At 42.7% G+C, this 16,904-nt stretch overlaps 1 protein-coding gene across 2 annotated transcripts in view; it reads right to left on the reverse strand.

The window, feature by feature from the left end:
* The window catches only part of SOX5 (SRY-box transcription factor 5), a 1,038,733-nt gene that overhangs the window by 996,808 nt on the left and 25,021 nt on the right, over positions 1-16,904 (reverse strand). The window lies entirely within an intron of this gene.

The following is a 16,904-nucleotide window of genomic DNA, read 5'->3' on the forward strand; positions in this document are numbered from 1 at the left end:
CTAGATGACACAAGGGCCACGTTCGCAGAGCACACTGGAGTAGCCTGACTTTATTTGGAGAGTTTGTGGTTCATTGTGTCATGGGAATCTCACTCTTTCCATGTTGTGTGAACCGGGCCAATGGACCAAAACAATTTTCTCAGCCTCCACACCTGGGCTACGTCACAGGTCTCCAGACTCTAAGTTCAGTTCTTGCCTAATCATGCCAGAAGACTGCTAAGCATCTCAATTAGAGCCCAAAATTATTTGCCAACAAGAATAAATCCTCAAATATCACAGTAGACTGTTCACTGCATTCCACAGAGGTTAGACACTGTATCTACCTATAAGTAAACGTAATATGTGCTAGTTGTTCCCAACTCTAGGAGGCAGTGCTCATCTCCATTTCAAAGCCGTTTCTCCATTTCTACTGCTCATGGCAGTAGAACCCATACTATTCCAGACATATGGCAGTTCAACCTCTTCTTGAAAACCTCCAGTAATGGAGCACCCACAACTTCTGGAGGCAAGCTGTTCCACCAATTATTTGTTCTTACTATCAGGAAACTTCTCTTTAGTTCTAGGTTGGATCTCTCTTTAATGATCTTCCCCCTCTTACTTCTTGTCCTACCCTCAGGTGCTTTGGAGCATTCATTGAATTAAAAAAATGTTTTTCCTTTCATCTTCATTTTCTTTGATGGGGCTTGTGAGAGCTCTTCATTTTCAAACTTCTCTGCCTCTCCCTCTCTCTGACCTGGGAGAGCAGGAAAAGAAGTCCTTTTAATGCTTTCTTACTCAGGAACATCCCATTCCAGATCTTCATCGATCACATTTAGGTGAGGCAAGCACAGATTCCCACTCAACGTACAATTCCCCAATCAGATTTAAGAAGACTGGGAAACTTGTTGGCTTGACCAATCAGATAGCCTGGGGTTGTGAGGTACCACATATGGAACTGTTGAAGGAGAAGTGATGGAATTTATTTATTTTATTATTTATTATTTAAATTTATATACCGCCTTTCTCCCGAAGGACTCAGGGCGGTGTACAGCCAGAAATAAAAACATAAAAATATAAAATTTAAAACAATTTAAAAGTATATTAAACAATTTTGGCCCATATTAATTAAAAAAAAACCCTTTTTTTAAAAAAAAACGAATTAAAAACAATTAAAAGAGCTACGCCAGCCCGGCTTGCTGGAATAGAAAAGTTTTGAGGTGCATAGATCCGGGATCCTTCGTATCTCCGGGGGCAGTTCATTCCAAAGGGCAGGTGCCCCCACAGAGAAGGCTCTCCCCCTGGGGGCCGCCAGTCAGGGCCGGATTTTCCTATAGGCTAACTAGGCTTCAGCCTAGGGCCTCAAGATCCAGAGGGGCCTACACAGTGGTGGGATTCTGGGGGTTCTAGGTGGCTCCGCCGAACCCTTTGTTAAATTGCTGGCTCCCCCGCCCCTCCGCACCACTATTTATTGCCAATAAATAGTGGTGGGCGAGGGGCGGGGGAGCCAGCAATTTAACAAAGGGTTCGGTATATTTTTTGTAATGTTATTGGCCCCCGGAGCTTCAGCATAGGCTAATTGGCCTCCCGGCTCTCAGCTGATTTGTCTCCGCTGTTTTGCTTCCTTCCAAAGAGTGCTGATTTTTTTTCCCCTAGCTATACTGAGAAACGAAAGTGAAACTGCTTTGCTGTTGCTGCAAGGTTGGAAAATTAGGCAGGCAGAATTCTTTTCTTTTTCCTCACCAAAAAAGGTACGTGCAGACAATGGGAAATTTAGGGAAAAAGAGAAGAGTTCAGGATTTTAAAACACAAAAGAAAAAAAAGCTGTATTTAACTAGGGAATTGTAATAATTGAGATACTATTAATTGTATATTTCTGAAAGCAGAAATGGTTAAGTTGTGGTTTGGAGGAATATATGGGGGAAATTATTTGGTTTATTATTATTGGTAAATATAATTAATGGATTTGTAAGAAATTGGATTGCATGGAAATAATTGGAATATTCATGTTCATATTGATTAATATAGAAAAAAGGTAGTTATATAACTAATTGATTTATATTAAAATGTTGAATTTATATTAAACAACTAATATTACATAATTAACCAATGTGAGGATGGATATAAAAATAGATGACAATGGGAAGGGGTATAATATAGAATAGAAGGGAAAAATTGAATTTGATTAAGATTAGAGATGAGGATGAGGGTAATATTGGTTTTTTACAAAAATAGATGAGGAATAAATATGGCAAAAAGGAAATATAGAAATTGTAAATTTAATTGAAATGACTAAACACTGTTTAAATTTGTGAACCGGCCAAATACTCTGTTCAAAGAAAATACATTGTATGTTTGTATGTGTGTTTCTAATTATTGTTATTTATTCATATTTGTTCTCTTTTATTCTTTAAAGTTTAACAATTCATTCTTTATCTTAATATCTTTATATTTGTTTGGGGTTGGCTTTCTTCCCTTTCATCTTTTTTATTGTATAGCAATCTTTCTCCTCAAACCTACCATCTCTCTCTTTTCTTTCCTTCTTACTTTCTCTTCCTCCCCCTCTTCTTCTCCTCCCTACTTCCTCTTCCTTTCTCCTTCTCCTTCTCTCTTCCTCCCTCTCTCTCCTACTCTAATTTCCCTTCCCTTCCTTCATCCCTCTCTATTGCTGTATCCTTTTATGCATATGGACTACTCAGAGGGCTGAAAAAGTTATTTCTGACTGGTCCTTGCACTTTTGACCAGTCCTCGAACTTACGACTGTCCTCACATTTTACGTTTTTGCCCTATCTTGTCACCATGGTGAAGAAAAGCAGTTGTGAAATGAGTGACATGGTTGTTAAGAAAGCTGCACGGGCATAAATGTGAGGATGGTCATAAGTGTGAGGACCGGTCAAAAGTGCGAGGCCCAGTCAGAAATGACTTTTTCAGCCCTCTGGGTAGTCCTTTTGTGCATATGGACTACTCAGAGAGCTGAAAAAGTTATTTCTGACTGGTCCTCGCACTTTTGACCAGTCCTCGAACTTACGACTGTCCTCACATTTTACGTTTTTGCCCTATCTTGTCACCATGGTGAAGAGAAGCAGTTGTGAAATGAGTGACATGGTTGTTAAGAAAGCTGCACGGGCATAAATGTGAGGATGGTCATAAGTGTGAGGACCGGTCAAAAGTGCGAGGCCCAGTCAGAAATGACTTTTTTCAGCCCTCTGAAAAAAGTCTATGCACATAGCCACGCCCACCTGGTCACATGACGAGCTACCCACGCCTACAGTCACGTGACCAGCTAGCCACGCCCACCCAGTCACATGATCGCCAAGCCACACCCCCAACTAAGCCACACCCCCAACTAACCACGCCCACAGAACCTGTTGTTAAATATTGAATCCCACCACTGGTGAAAGGGCCTCATAAGTGGAATAGCCTAGGGCCTCTTTCAATCTAAATCCGGCCCTGCCGCCAGTTGACATTGTTTGACCGACGGCACCCTGAGGAGCCCCTCTCTGTGGGAGCGTACTGGCCGGTGGGAGGCTACCAGTGGCAGAAGGCGGTCTCGTAGACACTCAGGTCCTAAGCCATGGAGCGCTCTAAAGATGGTAACCAATACCTTGAAGCACACCCGGAAGACCACCGGGTGGTGAATGTGATCGGTCACCTCTTAAAAACCATCAGTTGAGTAGCCCTTATGATGAGTCAAATCTGCCTTGTCTACACCAGGGGTGTCAAACGCAAGGCCCGCGGGTCGCATCCGGGGTGCTTAGATCTGGCCCGTGGAGCCGCCCTGGAAACAGTAAAGGACCAGCCCGCGTTGCCTCTGCCAGAGAAAACAGAGCTTGGGAGGGCCACATGCAGCCCCTCCCAGGCTCCATTTTCGGCTGCAATGGCCTCCTGCAGCCCTCTGCCAGTGAAAACGGAGCTTGCACGCAGCCCCTGCGAGCTCTCTTTTCGCTGGCAAAGGACTGCAGGAGGCCATCGCCAGGGGTAAAATGCTACCGGTTCGCACCAGTTCAGGTAAACCGGTAGTGGCGGAGGGCAGCACAAGGCTCCGCCCACCCGCCCGGACGCCGTTACTTCCTGGTTTTAACCAGGAAGTAGCCTGTTTTTTACCCTCTGTGCATGCGCAGAAGGATTTGCGCATGCACAGAGGGTCCAAGTGCGCACGTGACATGCGCGCGCACATGTACACTTCCAAAACGGTAGGGAAGGTAAGTAGATTTCACCCCTGGATGTCGCGGCCGAAAGGGAGTGACATCGAGCTGACATGAGTGACGTTGAGCGAGCCACGCCCACCCGGCCACACCCACCCAGCCCCCCGAGATCAAACACCAACTCTGATACGGCCCTCAATGAAATCGAGTTTGACATGCCTCGTCTACACCAAGGGTCCAATATACGTTCCATCTCGAATTCTTCCTCCCATCCACCAATATTGAGACATAAGTACAGGTAGACATCAAGTTAGAACAGTTCATTTAGTGACCGTTCGGAGCTACAACAGCACTGAAAAAAGTGACTTATGATTGTTTTTCCCATGATCGTTTACAGCAGTGGTGAAATGTAAAACTTGTTACTACCAGTTCTGTGGGCGTGGCTTGGTGGTGGTGGGGGTAATATGACTGAGTGGGCATGGCCAACTTTTTTTTTTTTTTTTACTTTTAAAACCATTTTTTCTACAACCTCTTCGGCTGAAGAGGTTGTAAAAAAATGCTTTTAAAGCCTCTGACGATCCCAGCTGACTTGCCTGATCGGCAGAGGCTTTTTTTTCCTTTTAAAAACATTTTTTTCTATAACCTCTTTGGCCGAAGAGGTTGTAGAAAAAATGCTTTTAAAAGCCTCTGACGATCCCAGCTGACTTGCCTGATTGGCAGAGGCTTTTTTTTTTAAAGCCTCTGACGATCCCAGCTGACTTGCCTGATCGGCAGAGGCTTTTTTTCCTTTTAAAAACATTTTTTTCTATAACCTCTTTGGCCGAAGAGGTTGTAGAAAAAATGCTTTTAAAAGCCTCTGACGATCCCAGCTGAGCCGCGCGATCATCAGAGGCTTTTTTTAAAAAACTTTTAAAAGCATTTTTTCGGCCAAAGAGGTTGTAGAAAAAATGCTTTAAAAAAAAAAAAAAAAAAAACCTCTGATGATCGCACGGCTCAGCTGGGCAATAGGGGGAGGGCAGGGATTTTTGCTACCGGTTCTCTGAACCACTCGCCTCCATCGCTACCGGATCGGGAGATCCGGTCCGAACCGGGAGCATTTCACCCCTGGTTTACATCATCCCCATGGTCACATGATCAAAATTCAGGCACTTAGCAACCGGCTCATATTTACGACGGTTGCAAGTGTCCCGGGAGTTACAAGATCTCCTCTGGCGATTTTCTGACAAGCAAAGTCAACTGGATTCCTAACGTAATAACTGCAAGGGATTTTCTTAATAACCGTGGCAAGAAAGGTTGTAAAAATGGGGCAAAACTCACTTAACAACGGTCTCGCTTAGCAAATGGAAATGTTGGGCTCAATTATGATCGTAAATCAAGGATTTACACCAGGAGCAAAGGAAGGAAGTTTCTAAAACAGGAGTGGGGAGGAGGATATTGGAAACCTTCGCTTAAGCATCTTTGTAAGGAAAGGAATTGACATGTCCCAAATCTGTAATTTCAGTGCGATGGAAGCTAGAGGTCAAAGGTCAGAGGATTGATTGGGGATATCATGTCCTTCCTCTTGACAAAAGAAACAGAAGAACGCAGAGGAAGAAAGAGGGTCAAATAAAGTTTTTCAATGAGGTCTAATTAATTAATTCCTTCAGACAGACTATCTCTACCCGTGACATTGGATAATTGTGTTTTACAGGAATCTAGGCGTAAGATTGATTGTGCAGTCACATCAGTTGGGGTGGGGGTGCAGGTCTATTTCCGCCTTTCCAAACACATCAGCGCAGCCCATAGACGCATTTCAGGTAAATGGCAGAATTTAATAAGGGGTCCAAAAACCTTTAGGGGAAATCAAAGCACAGGTCCCCCTCATCCTTATGAACACGAGGTTTGTGAGTTTATAACAAGTACATTCCAAACACTTTTGGGGAAAAATACAGGTAATCCTAAAACGGCCGCGCCCTGCTCCCTGCACACACACCCCCAAGCACATGACCCCACTTCAGCACCTCGGCAACCAGCCAACATATATGACTATTTGTGGCATCACGTGACCCTGTTTTACATCGGTTTTGCTGAAAACCAGCATCCTATTTAGCATCTTTTATTTCCTGTATTATCTCATGATTATCCCTCTGTTGTTTGTGGCTTCTGATTTATGCTGATTGTTTTTATTTAGTATCTTGTGATGATCACTGAGTGCTGTATCTTATGATCCATTATGATTATAATCATGATTTATCACTTGTTGATTGTATGTACACTGAGATATTATGCACCAGAGACAAACTCCTTGCGTGTCCAATCACACCTGGCCAATAAACTCTTCTCTTCTCTTCTCTTCTCTTCTCTTCTCTTCTCTTCTCTTCTCTTCTCTTCTCTTCTCTTTTCTCTCCTCTCCTCTCCTCCCCTCCTCTCTTCTATTCTATTTTCTAGTCTAGTCTAGTCTATTCCATATTTTCTATTCTATTCCATTCCATTCCATTCTATTCCATTCCATCCCATATTTTTTACTCCATTCCATATTTTCTATTCTGTTCTGTTCTGTTCTATTCCATATTTTCTATTCTATTCCATTCCATTCCATTCCATTCCATATTTTTTATTCCATTCCATTCCATTCTACTCTACTCTATTCCATATTTTCTATTCTATTCTATTCTGTTCTGTTCCATTCTATTCTATTCTATTCTATTCTATTCTATTCTATTCTATTCTATTCTATTCTATTCTATTCCTGTTTTCGACAAAACCTGTGCATAACAAACTATTAGTTCACTAAAGAGCTGCAGCATTTGCTCAAGGACCACTCCAAAAAATGTCATAAATAAGGGTCAGTCACATGGGTTTACCAGAATCAGAGCTTACAACTGTAATGGGAAGGCTCCATTGTGATCATAACTCAAGGACTACCTGTATAAAATCAAAGATGTGGGTAAGAGAAAGGGAGGCGAATGAAAAGAAAGGGAATAATTGTCCTTTCATTTCCGAATGTTACCCCGCCATAATTTATTCCATCAATGTCTTAGCAGAGCTGGATTAACGTTGTTAAAATCTCTGGAGAACCTTAATGAATATTTCATCTCATAGTTCATTTTTGGATTGGTCAAGTAAGCCTTCAAATCAATACAGGTAGTCCTCGACCTACGACCACAATTAAGCCCAAAATTTCTGTTGGTAAGCAAGGCATTTATTAGATATACTTTGCCCCATTTTACAACCATTCTTGCCACACTTGTTAACGGAATCACTGGAGTTGTTAAGTTACTAACACGGCTGTTAAGTGAATCTGGCTTCCCCATTGACTTTGCTTATCAGAAGGTCGCGAAAATGGATCACATGACCCCGGAACATTGCAACCGTCATAAATGAGAGTCAGTTTGCCGAGCCTCTGAATTTTGATCACGTGACCATGGGGAAGTTGCAGCGGCTATAAGTGTGAAAAATGGTCATCGGTCACTTTATTTCAGTGCCGTTGCAACTTCAAACCGTCATTCAAACTGTTGTAAACTGAGGACTACCTCAATTTATCAACCTTAGCAACTCTAAGGTGTGTGAACATCAACTCGCAGAATTCCCCAGCTGGAGTTGAAGTCCACGCATCCTAAAGTTGCCGAAGTTGAGCAATATTACTCAAAATGCTGGACCTAGGAATAGACTTCGCAGTTGGTAGTCAGTTGCTTGACAAGATTCTCAAAATCAGCTCTCAGGCCTGCCACAAAATTTGCATAGTTGTCTAACTCTGAGCAGTACTGAATCAGAAGAGGAGGGGGGGGATTCCCATTTTCTAGCTCCCTAAATTATAAATCGCCGGAAAGTTGGGTTGCTGGAAGTCAGCTGGTATCAAGGAAGTGGTTAATTCACACTGAGAAGTGAAAGCAGTAAATTTGCTTGGATTCTCATGATATTGGTCAGTCAAGGAAGCAGGTTCTTGGTGGCAGAGCAGTGTAGCTTATACCAACAGTTCCAGAGTCTTGAGCTATCAATCAATCAGAATAGAGCTGGAAGGGACCTTGGAGGTCTTCTAGCTCTCTACATGGGACTCCCCTTGAAGAGCACCCGGAGGCTCCAACTGGTGCAGAATGCGGCCGCGCGGGGGATTATGGGAGCAAGGGGGCGCTCCCATGTGACACTTCTCCTGCGTGAGCTGCATTGGCTTCCAGTGGTCTTCCGGGTGCGCTTCAAGGTGTTGGTCACCACCTTTAAAGCACTCCATGGCATAGGACCTGGGTATTTGCGGGAGCGCCTTCTGCCACCAATAGCCTCCCACCGACCAGTACGCTCCCACAGAGAGGGACTCCTCAGGGTGCCGTCAGCCAGGCAATGTCGGCTGGCGACCCCCAGGGGGAGGGCCTTCTCTGTGGCAGCTCCTGCCCTCTGGAACGATTTGCCCCCGGAGATACGAAGGATATCGGATCTCCGGGCCTTTCGCCGTGCCCTAAAAATTTTTCTTTTCCATCAAGGAGGGCTGGCGTGAACCCCCCCCCTTTTTTTTTAGCTTTTTAAATTGTCAATGGGTTTTAGTTTGAATGTTTTAAATTTTGGGCCAAAGTCATATAATTCTTTTAAAAAATTTAAATTTTGCATTGGTATGTGTTTTAGTTCTGGCTGTGCACCGCCCTGAGTCCACTAGGAGAAGGGCGGTATACAAATTGAATAAAATAAAAAAAATAAAATAAATAGTCCAACCCTCTAGCAGAAGACCCTATACCCGTGATGGCGAACCTATGGCACGCCTGCCACAGGTGGCACGCGGAGCCATAACTGTGGGCACGCGACCGTTGCCCTAGCTAAACTCCAGTGTGCATGTGCGCACCGGCCAGCTGATTTTCGGGCCTTCCGGGCCCACCGGAAGTCGGGAAACGGGCTGTTTCCTGTCTCCGGAGGGTCTCCAGGGATGTGGGGAAGGCTGTTTTCACCCTCCCCAGGCTCCTAGAAAGCCTCTGGATCCTGGGGAGAGCAAAAAAACGGGCTACCGGGCCCACCGTGCCATCGCGTGCCAAAAGCAAGGGAAGCACGGGGGGTCACACACAAATGCGTGGGGGGGCAGGGCACATTGAATTATGGATGTGGGCAAATGCGCGTGACCCTCCCCCACGCACTCCCCCCGCTTTTGGCCAGCGATGGCAAAAAGGTTAGCCATCACTGCCCTATACAATGTGAGACAAGTGGCTGTCCAGTCTCTTCTTCAAAACCTCCAGTGATGAAGCACCCACAACTTCTTTTTTTTAATAAAGATTTTTATTTTTTTTTAATATAAACATTCCATCTTTCCTTAAACACTGTGTCATCTGGGTACAAATATCTCTGTGCAATAACCATCAAAATTTACAACAGTAATTACATTGATATTAATTCTCTGATCTTCCAATTGTAGTATAATGAACAATTGAGCATAGTAAACTTATTCATTTTTCCTCTTAACGTATCTTCTAATAGAATATAATAATAATATTATGCATAATAATCTTAATAATAGCAATTATCATATTGTTTACATCTCTATCTTAACATATTTTCTACTCTTCTTTAATCTCCTTTTATTTCCAACTTCCATTATTATTCTCTAACCAGTGATAAAATAATTCCCATATCATATAATATTCAGTTTGTTCCTTTTCCTTAATTGCAAGCGTTAATCTGTTCATTTCTGCACATTCTCATATTTTCCTAATCACAATCTCATCCGTAGGGAGCTCTTCACTTTTCCAATTATGTGCAAATACAATTCTAGCTGCGGTTAATACATGGATAATTAAATATGTGTTCTCTTTACTGTAAGTTTCAGATAGAATCCCCAACAAAAATATTTCTGGTTTTAAATCAATGTGCTGTTTTATCATCTTTTCCAGCCATGTATGTATTTTTGTCCAATATTTTTTTGCTTCTACACATGTCCACCACATATGATAATAAGACCTAGGCATATGTTGCAGGGGTGCAGCAGGTTCTGACCAGTTCTGGAGAACCGATAGCGGAAATTTTGAGTAATTTGGAGAACCGGTAGTAAAAATTCTGACTGGCCCCGCCCCCATCTATTCTCTGCCTCCCAAGTCCCATCTGATTGGGAGGAAATGGGGATTTTGCAATAACCTTCTCCTGGATTGGGGAGGGAATGGAGATTTGACAGTATCCTTCCCCTGGAGCGGGGTGGGAATGGAGATTTTTCAGTATCCTTCGCCTGCCACACCCACCAAGCCATGCCATGCCATGCCACGCCCACCAAACCACACCCACAGAACCGGTAGTAAAAAAATTGAAACCCACCACTGATCTACTGGCGCTTCCAACATTTGGATGACTTACCTTTAAACATCTTTGCCAACCACAACTTCTGAAGGTTACGACTAGTACAAGCCACACCAGTAAATCTATAATCACCTGCTGGGCTACTCAGTTCAACAAACTGGTCTGTTTGGGTCATCCCTAGATCTAGATACAGAAACAAAGCACGGGTCATTTGATCAAAGACTAGGGGAATGCAATTAACTAGTGGAACGCCTTGCCTTCAGAAGTTGTGGGCGCTCCATCACAGAAGGCTTTTTAAGAAGAGATTGGACAGTCTTTCGTCTGAAATGGTATAGGATCTCTTGCTCGAGCAGGGGGTTGGACTAGAAGACCTCCAAGATCCCTTCCCACTCTGCTATTCCATGTTCTGTATTCAATGAAGATTGACTCAAACGTCAATCCTAGGAATGGTTGTTACCCTACTCCCAATGAGTTTCACTTACCCTGTCCGGTCCTTGCCTGAATTTGGCAGAAAATCATAGCTCTCCAGACCCTTATGCTCCCAGCTAAATTTGGCAGAAGGCACCCCATATATCTAGGCTCGATTAAAATTTTAATTGCAGACAAAAACAAAGCCTCCAGCGCAACGAACGAGGGCCTGTTGCAATGCAAGAATATCAGCGACTTTGTATATGTCTGCTTCTTTCTCCTGGTCTTCTGAATTAATGAACATTTGGGGTGATCGGGTGTTGTTGCTGATAGCTTTGGAAAGGGCAGAAATATAAATGGCTCCATCTAGCCTGGGAACCACAGATTCCTGTCTCGGTGTCCTCCACTGTCAGAATATAGTCGGTCCTTGACTTATAACCACAATCCAGATGAGAATTTCCACCCTTACTAAGCAAGTTGGTTGTGAAGTGAATTGCGTTATGACCCAGTTTTATGGCCCCAGTTAAGGAAATCAGATTAATAGATTAACAGAGTTGGAAGGGACCTTGTAGGTCATCTAGTCCAACCCCCCCACCCCCCACCCCCAAAGCAGGAGACTCTTCTTGAAAGCTTCCAATGATGAAGCTCCCACAACTTCTGAAGGCAACTTCCGTTCCATTGGTGGTTTGGTCTCACTGTCGGAAAATTTCTCCTTATTTCTAGGTTGGTCAGTTTCCATCCATTATTCCTTGTCTGGCCTTCGGGTGCTTTGGAAAACAGCTTGACACCTCCCCCTCCTCTCTGTGGCAGCCCCTCAAATATTGGAAGACTGCTATCATGTCTCCCCTGGTCCTTCTCTTCACTAGACTAGCCATGCCCAGTTCCTGCAACAGTTCATCGCATGTTTTAGCCTCCGGTCCCCTAATCATCCTGGTTGCTCTCCTCTGCACTTTTTCTAGAGTTTCCACATCTTTTTTATAGTGTGGTGACCAAAACTGGATACAGTACTCTAGGTGTGGTCTTACTAGGGCTTTATAGAGTGGTATTAGTACCTCCCTTGATCTTGACTGTATCCTTCTGTTGATGCAATTTAGGATTGCATTCGCTTTTTTAGCTGCCGCTGCACACTGCTAGCCCTGGTTATATCCACCTGACTTACCAGAGCAAGGAGGCAGGGAATGTTATATATCTCCTATCGCATGTTTTAGCCTCCAGTCCCCTAATCATCCTGGTTGTTTTTCCCTGCACTCTTTCTAGAGTCTCAACATCTTTTTTATAATGTGGTGACCAAAACTGGATGCAATACAGTGGTGGGTTGCCCCCGGTTTGGACCGGTTCGCAAAAACCGGTAGTAAAACCGGCGGGAGGCTCCACTCACTGACATGGACGTCATCATAGGTGATCTGTGCATACGCAAAAGACCAGGCGCGGGCACGATGCGAACCGGTAGTAAAGGTAAATAGAACCCACCCCTGATGCAGTACTCTAGGTGTGATCTTACTAAGGCTTTATAGAGTAGCATCACTGCAGTTATTAAGTGAATCATGAGGCCGTTAAGCAAATCTGGCTTCTCGCATTGACTTTGCTTGCCGGAAGCCAGTTGGGAAGGTGACAAACGGCAATCACATCATATCATCAAGACACTGAAACTGTCATAAATACATGCCATTTGCCAAGCGCCCAAATTTTGATCACATGATCTTAGGAATGCTGTGATGGCCGTAAGTACAAGAGCCAGTTATGACTCACTTTTTTCAGGGCCGATGTAACTTTGAATGGTCACTCAATGAAGAGTTGTAAGTTGAGGACTATCTGTAATTGGGATTATAGCCGTCCTCACGTTACGACCACACTTGAGCCCAAAAGTTATGTGGCTAAGTGAAACATTTGTTAAGTGAGTTTGTCCCATTTTATGACCCTTTTCTTGCCACATTTGTTAAGTGCACCACGGCAGTAGTTAAGTTAGTAAAACGATCATTAACTGAATCCATCTTCCCCATTGACTTTGCTTGCCAGAAGGTCACAAAAGGGGATCACGTGACCCCAGGACCCTGCAACTGTTGTAAATGTGAATCAGTTGTTGAGCATCTGAATGTAAATCACGTGACCAATGGGGATGCTGCGACGGTCATACTTCTTTCAGTGCCGTTGTAACTTTGAACCGTCACTAAGTGAACTGTTGTAAGTCGAGGACTACCTGTATTTGTTTAGGTATCTCCCATTAAATGGACATTGTGTGGTTTCTCCATTCATTTTATCACTTCATTGAATTGGCTCTTAAAATGCCTCTTATGCTTTGAAAAGGGACGCGGTGGTGCGGTGGCTAAGACGCTGAGCTTGTCGATCAAAAGGTCAGCACTTCAGCGGTTCGAATCCCTAGTGCCGCGTAACGGGGGTGAGCTCCCGTGACTTGTCCCAGCTTCTGCCAACCTAGCAGTTCGAAAGCACGTAAAAAATGCAAGTAGAAAAATAGGGACCACCTTTGGTGGGAAGGTAACAGCGTTCTGTGCGCCTTTGGCATTGAGTCATGCCAGCCACATGACCACGGAGACGTCTTCGGACAGCACTGGCTCTTCGGCTTTGAAACAGAGATGACCTAGAGTCAGGAACGACTAGCACATATGTGCGAGAGGAACCTTTACTTTATGTTTTGAAATGTATTAGGGCAGATAAAATAGCCTTCTCTGGATTCAGGTCTTCTTCTAGTGACTTCACTGAATTGCCCATTAATTTTCCAGCATCCCCACGATCATGTGTTCCAAATTCAGATACTCGGCAACCGGTTCAGATTTATGACCATTGTGGTGTCCCAGGATGATGTGATCCCCTTTTACGACCTTCTGACAAGCAAAGTCAACGGGGAAGCCAGATTCACTTAACAACCGTGTTATTTACTTAACAATTGCAGTGGTTCATTTGACGGCTCAGGCAAGCGGGATCATAAGATGTGCAAAACTCTCTTAACAACGGTCTTGCTTAACAATGGAAATTTTGGGCTGTAAGTCGAGGACTACTTGTAGAGATTCTCTTTTTTTTTTGAATTTTTTTTTTATTTAAAACAAAAACAAAACATAAAACCACCATCATTCAAATACAATCACAGACAGTGTGTCAATCGGTTAAAATTCTTTTGTGCACAATTCCATATCCAAAATTACCAATTATTTAATTTCTCTTATTTAACAGTTTTATATATCCCTTTATATTATTATACTCATTTAACTATTATTTTACAAAGGCTTAGCTCCCATAGGAAAACACTTCACATATTTTATCATTACATTTATTTCATATTTCATATTTCATTTCCATGCTTTATTATCTAGCCATTGATAGAATAAATCCCATATCAAGTAATATTGTTTATCTTCCTGTTCTCTAATTTCAAATGTCAATTTACTCATTTCAGCACAGTCCATAATTTTCTTAATAACTTCATCATCAGTAGGTATCTTCTCGCCTTTCCAATTTTTAGCAAAGCCAATTCTAGCCGCTGTTAAAACATTCACAATTAAATATCTCAATTCTTTGTTATACATTTCTGGTAAAATCCCTAATAAAAATATCTCTGGTTTAAAGTCAATGTGTTTCTTTGTCATTTTTTCCAACCATGTGTGGATTTTAGTCCAATATCTTTTAGCTTCTTGTAGAGATTCTCGTGCGTGGGGAACAAAGTGGCAACTGATCAAATTCCTTCTCTCGTGCAAACACCAAACATCCCAGGATTTCACTTGTGTCAACTCTATTGGTTAATGAGTAGAAAAGAGGCAAAAGGATACAGCAGAAAGCATGACTCTTCAATTAACATTTAGTCTAATCTTTATATATATATAAAATTAGCAGAGCCAAAAGTTTCACTACTGGAATTTGGGTTCATGGACCTGAGGGTGAGGACTCAGTGCTAATGATAGCACTGTTTTCTGTAGGCAAAAAAAGAGAGGAAATTATGCTTCTTAAGAAACTGGTGAATATTTGCATATTCTCTCAGATGATTTCAAAGTCCTACAATATCTCAAAGCAGATTAGCAAAGTGGCAACTTGAATGGGTCAATTGTCATTTGCTTTTCTAACAGTGCCTGAAAACTAATTGTATCTCAGGAGGATTGATGAAATTTGTCAGCGACGGTGTCTCCCACATTTTTCCCCTTAAAGCTCAAATATTGTTGTTAAATCATTTTTAATAAGGGAACAAAATGTCCTTCTAAGTGCAGCAGGTATGTGTGTGATATTGGGAGAGGATCCTATCAGGCTTGTCTGCTAGGAAGGTGTTCAAAGTTGAGATGCCACATTAAAAAAGTGGACAATTTAGTACTGTGAGGGGGATCTTGGAGTCTTAGTGGACAACCAACTAAATATGAGCCAGCAGTGTGTGATGGCAGCCAAAAAAACCAATGCAATCCTAAATTGCATTAACAGAAGGATACAGTCAAGATCAAGGGAGGTAGTAATACCACTCTATAAAGCCTTAGTAAGACCACACCTAGAGTACTGCATCCAGTTTTGGTCGCCACATTATAAAAAAGATGTTGAGACTCTAGAAAGAGTGCAGAGAAGAGCAACCAAGACGATTAGGGGACTGAAGGCTAAAACATACGATGAACAGTTTCAGGAACTGGGCATGGCTAGTCTAGTGAAGAGAAGGACCAGGGGAGACATGATAGCAGTCTTCCAATATTTAAGGGGCTGCCACATAGAGAGGAAGGGGTCAAGCTATTTTCCAAAGCACCTGAAGGCCAGACAAGGAATAATGGATGAAAACTGACCAAGGAGAAATTCAACCTAGAAATGAGGAGGAACTTTCCGACAGTGAGAACAATCAACCAATGGAACAGAAGTGGCCTTCAGAAGTTGTGGGAGCTTCATCACTGGAAGCTTTCAAGAAGAAACCAGACTGCCATTTGTCAGAAAGGGTGTATTGTCTCCTGCTTGAGTGGGGGGTTGGACTGGATGACCTATAAACTCCCTTCCAACTCTGTTAATCTGTTAAATACGTACTGCAAACCTAGTTGAATATCCAGAGATTTAAATCCAGGCTTCCAACAGAGATACCGTTCTTGATGGACCTAAGAACCCTTCAGTTTCATTTTTCCAAAGTCCAGTGTTTCAAGAAATCAATTCCTTAAGATTTGGATCATTTCTGTTGCCAACTACTGATGATTTCATGAATGCATTTTCATGATATCAGAATTACAAAATTACAGAGATGGAAGGGACTTTGGAGGTCTTTTACTCCAATCCCCTGCTTAAGCAGGAGATCCTCTACCATTCCGGACAAATGACTGTCCAACCTCTTCTTAAAAACCTCCAGTGATGGAGCAACCACAACTTCTGGAGGCAGGTTTCGCTGGTTAATTGTTCTAAACTGACAGGACATTTCTCTTTAATTCTAGGTTGGATCTCTCTTTGCTAAACTTCCATCCATTATTTCTTATCTTGCTTCAGGTGCTTTGAAGAATAGGTTGACCTCTATATCAGTATCAAAGTAGTTGGACAACTGCCTGCTTCTGGGATCATTCTGGAATCTCAAGATTATCTTATTTACCTTGGAATTGCTTGATAGTCTCAACTATTAACATTCAGCCACTAACAAAGTATTTCAACATTTAACTACTAGCAAAAATTGTGCTTCGTTAACTTGGAACATCTAGAGAAGATCCAACAGGTGCCCAACAGCTACTGAAAACAGTTACTGGCACTCCAAAATCCAGAGCTATTATTATGCCTTGGATTAATTTTCGGTCTATAAAATAGAAGGACGTAACTATTTTCTCCATTTTGCAGATAAATATCAAGACTAGGAGTACATAAACCTCCCCGGTTTTCTGGCTCCCTTCCTTACTAGTTTAGTTACTGATGTCTGAAAACACACACACACACACACACAAACACACATCACATTCTTTTGACCACTGACTCACAAACGTCTCTTGGCTGGGTAGTCCAGACAGAGTAATTAGCCAGTCTCCATCTGGGTGCACTAAACACCTGAGGTCCTTTTGTGAACGGCAATAAGCCAAGTTAGATAGGAAAAGACAGCTGTCATTTTTGGCTTCTACATCTACAGAAGCAACAGCATTTAAAAATCTTCTTGCCATTATTCTGGTGCTAAATTATTTTGGATTTATAAAATTCTCA

This window comes from Pantherophis guttatus, chromosome 7 (genome assembly GCF_059756535.1).
Source record: "Pantherophis guttatus breed Tessera chromosome 7, ASM5975653v1, whole genome shotgun sequence".
NCBI lineage: Eukaryota > Metazoa > Chordata > Lepidosauria > Squamata > Colubridae > Pantherophis > Pantherophis guttatus.